The 9,374-nt window shown below is 43.2% G+C and overlaps 1 pseudogene; it reads left to right on the forward strand.

Annotated features, from left to right (window-relative positions):
- The first annotated feature begins 462 nt into the window (after positions 1–462).
- LOC785158 (platelet-activating factor acetylhydrolase IB subunit alpha1-like) lies at positions 463–2,167 on the forward strand (annotated as a pseudogene).
- Positions 2,168–9,374: the final 7,207 nt, after the last annotated feature.

Raw genomic sequence — 9,374 nt, forward strand, 5'->3', positions numbered from 1 at the left:
AATTAGTATGTGGGAGATTAAACACTACTTTCAGATCCCCTGGAGAAGGAAATGACAACCCACTCCACTATTCTTGCCTGGAGAATCCCATGGACAGAGGAGCCTGGTAGGCTATGGTCCATGGAGTTGCAAAGAGTTGGACACAACTGAGTAACTAACACACTTCAGATTCATTAGTGATATGTTTTGTATATAAATACCATAAATAACATAGCAGTTGGCTTAGAGTTTATGTCTCTGTACCTCAGCTTCCATAATCACAGCTTGAAGAAATATGAATAGTATTTTTGTTCAAAAGAAATACCATGTCAGAGGCAGACCTGTAGCTTAATATAATAACACATGCATGTAATACCAGGAAAGTTAAGGCATGCTCAAAGAAAGGGATCCAGGTGAGGTGGTGAAACAGCACCTATACAGGTTAGTCCATAATTCACACACACAGATGAGTCAGAGGTCAAGATGTTGCGGTCAGTCAGGAACCAAGAAGAAAAGCAGAAATCAGTGCCTGCCTGGAGGATCAGAGCAAAGAGAAGGCGAGTGAGAGACAAGGAGACATGCATGAACTGAAGATTCCCAAAGCTGGAAGGCAAGGTAGATGGTCAAAAGCCAGGCAGATCAGCAGGAACCAGATTACTTATAAGTAAGATGAGCAGAACACATACCAGGTATGAGCAAAAAGGAGAGCTGGCAGGAAGCCTCCTATATTCTTCCTGTTGCAGCAGGAACAAATCTAGGCTTGAAGGTGAAAGCAAGTGAATGCATGAACATAGAGGAGGCAAAGTTTATGGAAGCAGGAATAACACAAAATCTCTGAATAACACTAGACATCTACAGAGATGCAAAAACATGGAGAGATGCTCTTAGCATTCAGTACTACTAAAACAAATTTATATTCAAGAAGCTATTACATATGACAAAATATATCAGAGTAATGTGATTTAAAAAGAAAAATGGACCCCCACGCTCCCCCAGGGTGCGCCAGCAGCCGCCCAAGAGTGATCCCCCCCTACTCCCCTGGGGGCAGGAAGCTGCAGATGAGCCCACTGTGTGGCCGCCATGGGGGAAGCAAGGGTTCCCAATCCCACCTCCCCTCCTAAGTGAAGGAGCTGAGGCCCCAAGACTAGTGGAGAAAGGAACCCAGCCAGCAAGCTCACGCCGAGTGCACGACATGCAGGGCTCTGGGCGCCGAGTGTCCCTGCACCATCGTGAAAGTGAAAGTCGCTCAGTCTTGTCCAACTCTTTGCGACCCCATGGGCTTCTCCAGGCCATGGAATTTTCCAGGCCAGAATACTGGAGTGGGTAGCCTTTCTCTACTCCAGGGGGTCTTCCCAGCCCAGGGATCGAACCCAGGCCTCTCTCATTGCAGGCGGATCCTTTACCAGCTGAGCCACAGGGAAGCCCAAGGATACTGGCGTGGGTAGCCTATCCCTTCTCCAGCAGATCTTCCCGACCTAGGAATCGAACTGGGGTCTCCTGCATTGCAGGCAGATTCTTTACCAACTGAGCTATCAGGGAAGCCACATTGTGGTAGCCGATAGCAAAGATGAGGAACCTTAAGTCTTCATCAGGGACTCCTTGGTCCAGCTCAGGGACCAGTGGGGAAATCTGGCAGGAGCTCTTTTCCCCTCTGCACGCACTTACCTTTGGCATTGGCTGTGACAGCACGCAGCATGGGCTGTGGAATTGGGAGAATGAGAACACAGAGCTGGAACACCTCCGCCCCTAGACGGCGGTGGTCTGGGTAGGTACCAACAACCATGGGCGCACCACAGAGCAGGTAGGTGGCTGGTGGCATCAAGGCCGTAGTGCAACTGGTGAACGCAGCGGCAGCCCCAGGTATGGGCTCACGGTACTCCGCCTGCTTATCTGGGGCCAGGGTCCCAACCCACTTCCAGAGAAAAACCGACAGGTGACTGGTTGGCCACCCACAGGCCCACTTCCTGGACACAGATCCTGGCTTGGTGCACCCATATGGTACCATCAGCCACTATGATATGTATGACTACCTGCATCTGAGCCGTCTGGGGTACACACCTGTGTGCCGGGCCCTGCACTTCTTGCTTCTGCATCGCTAGCCCAAGACCAAGGACAGGGTGGTGCCCCCTGCTGGAATCTACCCCCTAAGCATCTGCCTTTCCTGCAACATTAAATTTTCATTTTTCAGTCCCACCCCTCAAAAAAATGGAACACAGAGAGTAATTTCATTCATTCATTCAACTGAATAACAATAATTGAAAGTCTTCCATTGTCAAGTCTTGCGCTAAGCAGTAGGTATATAAAGACAAAAACAGAGCCTTTGGGACTTCCCTGGTGGTCCAGCGCTTAAGAATCTGCCTGTAGGGGACACAGGTTCGATTCCTGGTCTGGGAGGATTCCACATGCTGTAAGGCAACTAAGCCTGTGTGCTGCAGCTACTGAAGCCCACGCGCCCTGGAGCCTGTGCTCCACAAGAGAAGCCACTGCACTGAGAGACGGGAGCGCTTCGATTGCACTGTAGCCCACAAGCAGCAAGGAGGACCCAGCATCGCCAAAAATAACTACAAGACTCTTGAGAGTCCCTTGGACTGCAAGGAGATCCAACCAGTCCATTCTGAAGGAGATCAGCCCTGGGATTTCTTTGGAAGGAGTGATGCTAAAGCTGAAACTCCAGTACTTTGGCCACCTGATGTGAAGAGTTGACTCATTGGAAAAGACTCTGATGCTGGGAGGGAACGGGGGCAGGAGGAGAAGGGGACGACAGAGGATGAGATGGCTGGATGGCATCACCGACTCGATGGACATGAGTTTGAGTGAACTCCGGGAGTTGGTGATGAACAGGGAGGCCTGGCATGCTGCGATTCATGGGGTCGAAAAGAGTCGGACACGACTGAGCGACTGAACTGAACTGAATTGTTTAAAATACAGTATTCAAGGATCTTACTATCTAGCAGGAGCAACAAAGATGGAATATGTGACATATTCAGTCCTATGACACAGTTAGTATTAGAGTGTCAGAGAGGACTTCCCAGTGTGAAGCTTTGAAGAACTCACAGGTATTAGTTAGGACAGAATGTAACCCACTGTGAATGAACAGCATGTTCAAGAACGAGACGGCGAGGAGGGTGCGGCATATTTGAGGACTTGGAAGTAATTCAATGTGGCTGCAACATATGCTCTGAGGTTAGGAGGAACGGAAAGTTGAGGCTGCAAAGATATACAGGGGACCACTAATGAAAGGCCATGTTAAAATGCTTGGATTTTCTCCAAAATAAAATTTTCTCTGACTTTGTCATTTTAAGTATCATATCCAAGGATCTGCAGCAGACAAAATTAAATGGAAAACCAAATAACATATACGAATTCAGCCATGCAATTATCCATGCGTGGTCAAATAGGAATTCTAGTTAAAAATAAACTAGTTTAGACCCAGTCCTGAAAATACAAAGTAGCCTCTTTTGAGGGGAGTCAGATATAGCTCCAAATGCATACATCAAATTTATTTCCTCACTTCAGGATTTGGTGTTACAAAATCATCTTTAAAAAGTCTACAGATACCACACTTAAACCTCTAGACAAATCTAACTTTATTTCGTATTAGTTTTTTAAAATAAATATAGATTTTACAACATCTTTGAAAATGAAGGATGGAGAGAATAAAGAGTTATTATATCAAACAAGAATGTGTTGATTTAACAACAAAATGTTTAGAGATCAGTGTTTTTTGACAGTCATACCTTTTCAACTATCTTAGGATATGTCAGTTGAGGGAACAGTCCCAGTTAAGACTATAAGGAAATTATTTAGAAATTTTACCCTCTTTTTTAGCCACATATTAACCTAATCAATTTTTTTTTCTTATTCTTAGGATGTTGGGGGAAAAAAATCTACAACCGTTTGGTTTGAAGACACCACAAATTTAAGATCTGCAGCTTCGGCTGGGCTCCATGTGCTGACCAGCATTTCTTAGTCTGCTCTTTTTCTTACTTCTCCCAGCACCTATGCTAAATGTTCACCTCTTTCCCAAGTCTACCTGCTCACTTATGGCAAACTGTCTTGTTCTTACTCACTGGATGTAGGAACTGAGTATGAGAGATTAAATACATGGTTGATTAAAGATTGTGAGATCAGCAGATATCCAAGGAAAACTCACACATTAAGGGGTAACTGACAGGGATGACAAGGAGCCTTAGAGAAGACTGAAAAGAGGAAAATTAGGAGGCAACCAGAAATTAAAAAAAATACAAAAAGTATTACAAAGCCCATACAAAGCCCATTTGATACTGAGAAATCAAATATGTTAAGTGTCAAAGGGTCCACTGAATGTGGCACTATAATGATCACGGTAAATAGTGACCTTATTTCAAATAATTCCAATGGAGCAATGAGAATAGAAATCAGATTCTAGTTGACTGAACAACAAATGAGAGAGACAGGAAAAAGCAAGTACATAATCTTTCAAGACGTTTGTCTGTGGGGACTTCCCTGGTGGTCCAGTGGTTGGGAGCCTGCCTGCCAATACGGGGGACATGGGTTCGATCCCTGGTCTGGCAGGATTCCACTTACTAAGAAGCAGCTGAGCCTGTGTGCCACAACTACTGAGCTGGTGCTCTAGAGCCCACCAGTCCTGCAACCTAGAGCCCGTGCTCCACAACGAGAGAAGCCAGCACAATGAGGTGCCCGTGCAACACGATGAAGAGTAGCCCCTTCTCACCACAACTAGAGACAGCCCACACATAGCAATGAAGACCCAGTGCAGCCAAACACATACATATAAATAAATAAGTACATACTTTTTAAATGACATTTCATCATGAAAGAGAAGGTTGTCTATGAAACAGAAAGATGTCATGACTGGAGGACATGAGGACTAAAGGAAGCATTCACTGTGGATATGGCAGTGGTGGTGATGGTAAGTCGAGGTGGTTAGGAGCAGCAGAGGTGATGGTTTCCAAGGCAGACCATTCAATATCACAGTAATCCAAGTCTATGCCCCAACCAGTAACGCTGAAGAAGCTGAAGTTGAACGGTTCTATGAAGGCCTCCAAGACCTTTTAGAACTAACACTCAAAAAAGATGTCCTTTTCATTATAGGGGACTGGAATGCAAAAGTAGGAAGTCAAGAAACACCTGGAGTAACAGGCAAATTTGGCCTTGGAATACGGAATGAAGCAGGGCAAAGACTAATAGAGTTTTGCCAAAAAAAATGCACTGGTCATAGCAAACACCCTCTTCCAACAACACAAGAGAAGACTCTACACATGGACATCACCAAATGGTCAACACTGAAATCAGATTGATTATATTCTTTGCAGCCAAAAATGGAGAAGCTCTATACAATCAACAAAAACAAGATGAGGAGCTGACTGTGGCTCAGATCATGAACTCCTTATTACCAAATTCAGACTTAAATTGAAGAAAGTAGGGAAAACTACTAGACCATTCAGGTATGACCTAAATCAAATCCCTTATGATTATACAGTGGAAGTGAGAAATAGATTTAAAGGCCTAGATCTGTTAGATAGAGTGCCTGATGAACTATGGACGGAGGTTCGTGACATTGTCCAGGAGACAGGGATCAAGACCATCCCCATGGAAAAGAAATGCAAAAAAGCAAAATGACTGTCTGGGGAGGCCTTACAAATAGCTGTGAAAAGAAGAGAAGCGAAAAGCAAAGGAGAAAAGGAAAGATATAAGCATCTGAATGTAGAGTTCCAAAGAATAGCAAGAAGAGATAAGAAAGCCTTTCTCAGCGATCAATGCAAAGAAATAGAGGAAAACAACAGAATGGGAAAGACTAGAGATCTCTTCCAGAAAATTAGAGATACCAAGGGGACATTTCATGCAAAGATGGGCTCGATAAAGGACAGAAATGGTATGGACCTAACAGAAGCAGAAGATATCAAGAAGAGGTGGCAAGAATACACAGAAGAACTGTACAAAAAAGATCTTCACAACCCAGATAATCACGATGGTGTGATCACTGACCTAGAGACAGACATCCTGGAATGTGAAGTCAAGTGGGTCTTAGAAAGCATCACTATGAACAAAGCTAGTGGAGGTGATGGAATTCCAGTTGAGCTATTCCAAATCCTGAAAGATGATGCTGTGAAAGTGCTGCACTCAATATGTCAGCAAACTTGGAAAACTCAGCAGTGGCCACAGGACTGGAAAAGATCAGTTTTCATTCCAATCCCAAAGAAAGGCAATGCCAAAGAATGCTCAAACTACCGCACAACTGCACTCATCTCACATGCTAGTAAAGTAATGCTCAAAATTCTCCAAGCCAGGCTTCAGCAATATGTGAACCATGAACTTCCTGATGTTCAAGCTGGTTTAGAAAAGGCAGAGGAACCAGAGATCAAATTGACAACATCTGCTGGATCATGGAAAAAGCAAGAGAGTTCCAGAAAAACATCTGTTTCTGCTTTATTGACTATGCCAAAGCCTTTGACTGTGTGGATCACAATAAACTGTGGAAAATTCTGAAAGAGATGGGAATACCAGATGACCTGACCTGCCTCTTGAGAAATCTGTATGCAGGTCAGGAAGCAACAGTTAGAACTGGACATGGAACAACAGACTGGTTCCAAATCGGGAAAGGAGTACATCAAGGCCGTATATTGTCACCCTGCTTATTTAACTTATATGCAGAGCACATCATGAGAAACGCTGGGCTGGAAGAAGCACAAGCTGGAATCAAGATTGCCGGGAGAAATATCAATAACCTCAGATATGCAGATGACACCACCCTTATGGCAGAAAGTGAAGAGGAACTAAAAAGCCTCTTGATGAAAGTTAAAGAGGAGAGTGAAAAAGTTGGCTTAAAGCTTAACATTCAGAAAACGAAGATCATGGCATCCGGTCCCATCACTTCATGGGAAATAGAGGGGGAAACAGTAGAAACAGTGCCAGACTTTATTTTTGGGGGCTCCAAAATCACTGCAGATGGTGACTGCAGCCATGAAATTAAAAGATGCTTACTCCTTGGAAGGAAAGTTATGTCCAACCTAGATAGCATATTCAAAAGCAGAGACATTACTTTGCCAACAAAGGTCCGCCTAGTCAAGGCTATGGTTTTTCCTGTGGTCATGTATGGATGTGAGAGTTGAACTGTGAAGAAAGCTGAGCACCAAAGAATTGATGCTTTTGAACTGTGGTGTTGCAGAAGACTCTTGAGAGTCCCTTGGACTGCAAGGAGATCCAACCAATCCATTCTGAAGGAGATCAGCCCTGGGATTTCTTTGGAAGGAATGATGCTGAGGCTGAAACTCCAGTACTTTGGCCACCTCATGCGAAGAGTTGACTCATTGGAGAAGACTCTGATGCTGGGAGGGATTGGGGCAAAAAGGAGAAGGGGATGACAGAAGATGAGATGGCTGGATGGCATCACTGACTCAATGGATGTGAGTCTGAGTGAACTCTGGGAATGGGTGATGGACAGGGAGGCCTGGCGTGCTGTGATCCATGGGGTCGCAAAGAGTCGGACACGACTGAGCGACTACACTGAACTGAACTGAGAGGTGATGGTGAAGATGGTAGATGTGAAGAGGGTAGAGGGTAGCAGCTGTGGTGGTCTTGGAGATGATGAAAATGGTGGAGGTGGCAGAGGCAGCAAAGGTGGTCGTGCAGATAGATGCTGAGGCAGTGGTGGTGGTGTAAGTGATGATGGAGGTGGGGATGGTGGTTTTAGTTAAGACAGTGGTGGTTGTGGTAGCAGTGACTGTAGAAATGGAAACAGTAGTTTTAAATATAGAAAATCCTTGAGCGTGTTTATCTACTAAGATGAAAGAATCAGTAAGAGAGAGAATAAAGAAAATAGGATGGAGCTGGTCCCAAAGAATAATAAGATGAGGAGGTTAGAGTGCAGGTGGAGGAACTAAATTGCAACACCATCTTCCAGAGGCAAAATTCCCATAATGAACTACCTACAGGTCTCCAAACGTGTCATAGATTTCCATGCCTCTCAGCCTCTGCATGGGTGCTATTCCTGTAGCCTAGAACACCCTTTCCTCCCTCATCTTCTGCATATTGCTTCTATTTTTTTTCCTTCAAAATGGAATTTCATATCTATCTCTTTCAGGAAGACTTTTCTAATCCCCTCCTCCAGTTTCATAGGATACCAAATCTCTGGGCTTCCATAATATGTAGGACTTTTCATACTATATTGTAATTGCTTTAGTTTCCACTAGAATGTAAGATCCATGACAACAGATATCATATGTCATTAGATTTTCATTTATTAATTCAATTAGATTAATATACTACTACTACTACTAATAAAAATCTGTTGAGCACTGACCATATGCCAAACAACAGTGGGAAAATTTCAACCCATCTCCTGTTTGCATGAACACAGTTATACCCAATCAGCTGCTTTCACACTCCATCAGCAAGTTGAGCAGTTGAAACAGAAACTGTATGATCCTCAGATCCTAGTGTTTTACAATCTGATCCAAAGTAGAAAAAGTTTGACGACCTCTGGTTTAATCAACAGAGATGTTATACTGAATCAGCCTTGTCCCATGGGAGTCTGTACTTCAGCTGGAGATACAGGCAAGTATAGCACAATGTGATAAGTATTTTAATAGTGGAAATTAAGTGTACTATGGGAGCACCTCGGAGAAACACTTATCTGAAGTTTGGGAGATCAGGGATTCTGCATATCAAACATCTAACACTAGTTAGCAAATTAATAGCGGGCCAGTTTTTTTTTTTTTTTGAAGGGAAGAAATCATTAAGAACATGAAATATTCAAGTAAGATACTAAGGGATATGGTTGAGACAGCATTCCAAAAGACTGCTGTATTTCCACCATAAGGGAACTAAATTAAGATCTCTTTTAATCACTATATCGAGCTGACCACAAAGCTCAATTATCCAAGTCTTTCAGACTTGTATCCTGTTCCAAAGAGGTAAGACTCCAGCTAGGGTCTCCCCAACAATAAAACAGAACTCTGGTTTGTGTACTGAGACTGAAACTTTAATTATAACATTTGCTGAGACCTGAGAGACCTACATAAAATTTTTACTCTTCTTTCAGTTCCTTTCAGAAGATTTTATTGTGATTTTTCAAAGCCTAACCTAAAAACATGACCATAATAGCCTCTTGGTCTCTATTTTACACACACACACACACTCACTCACTCACAGTCCTATGTTATACTCGGTATTATCTCACATATGATACATATGATACATATATATATATATATATATGCTATATACACACACTATACAATGTATGTATGTCTACATCCTTCTCTTATATAAGATAATCTCATATCTTTAAGAAATATGTTCATATTCAAATCTAATACCACAAACTTTTATATAGATTTATCCTGTATCAGAGAGGGTGAATAGGTTCTACTGAAGGGCTGCTGTGGCACTGT

Source organism: Bos taurus, chromosome 14 (assembly GCF_002263795.3).
Source record: "Bos taurus isolate L1 Dominette 01449 registration number 42190680 breed Hereford chromosome 14, ARS-UCD2.0, whole genome shotgun sequence".
Lineage (NCBI taxonomy): Eukaryota > Metazoa > Chordata > Mammalia > Artiodactyla > Bovidae > Bos > Bos taurus.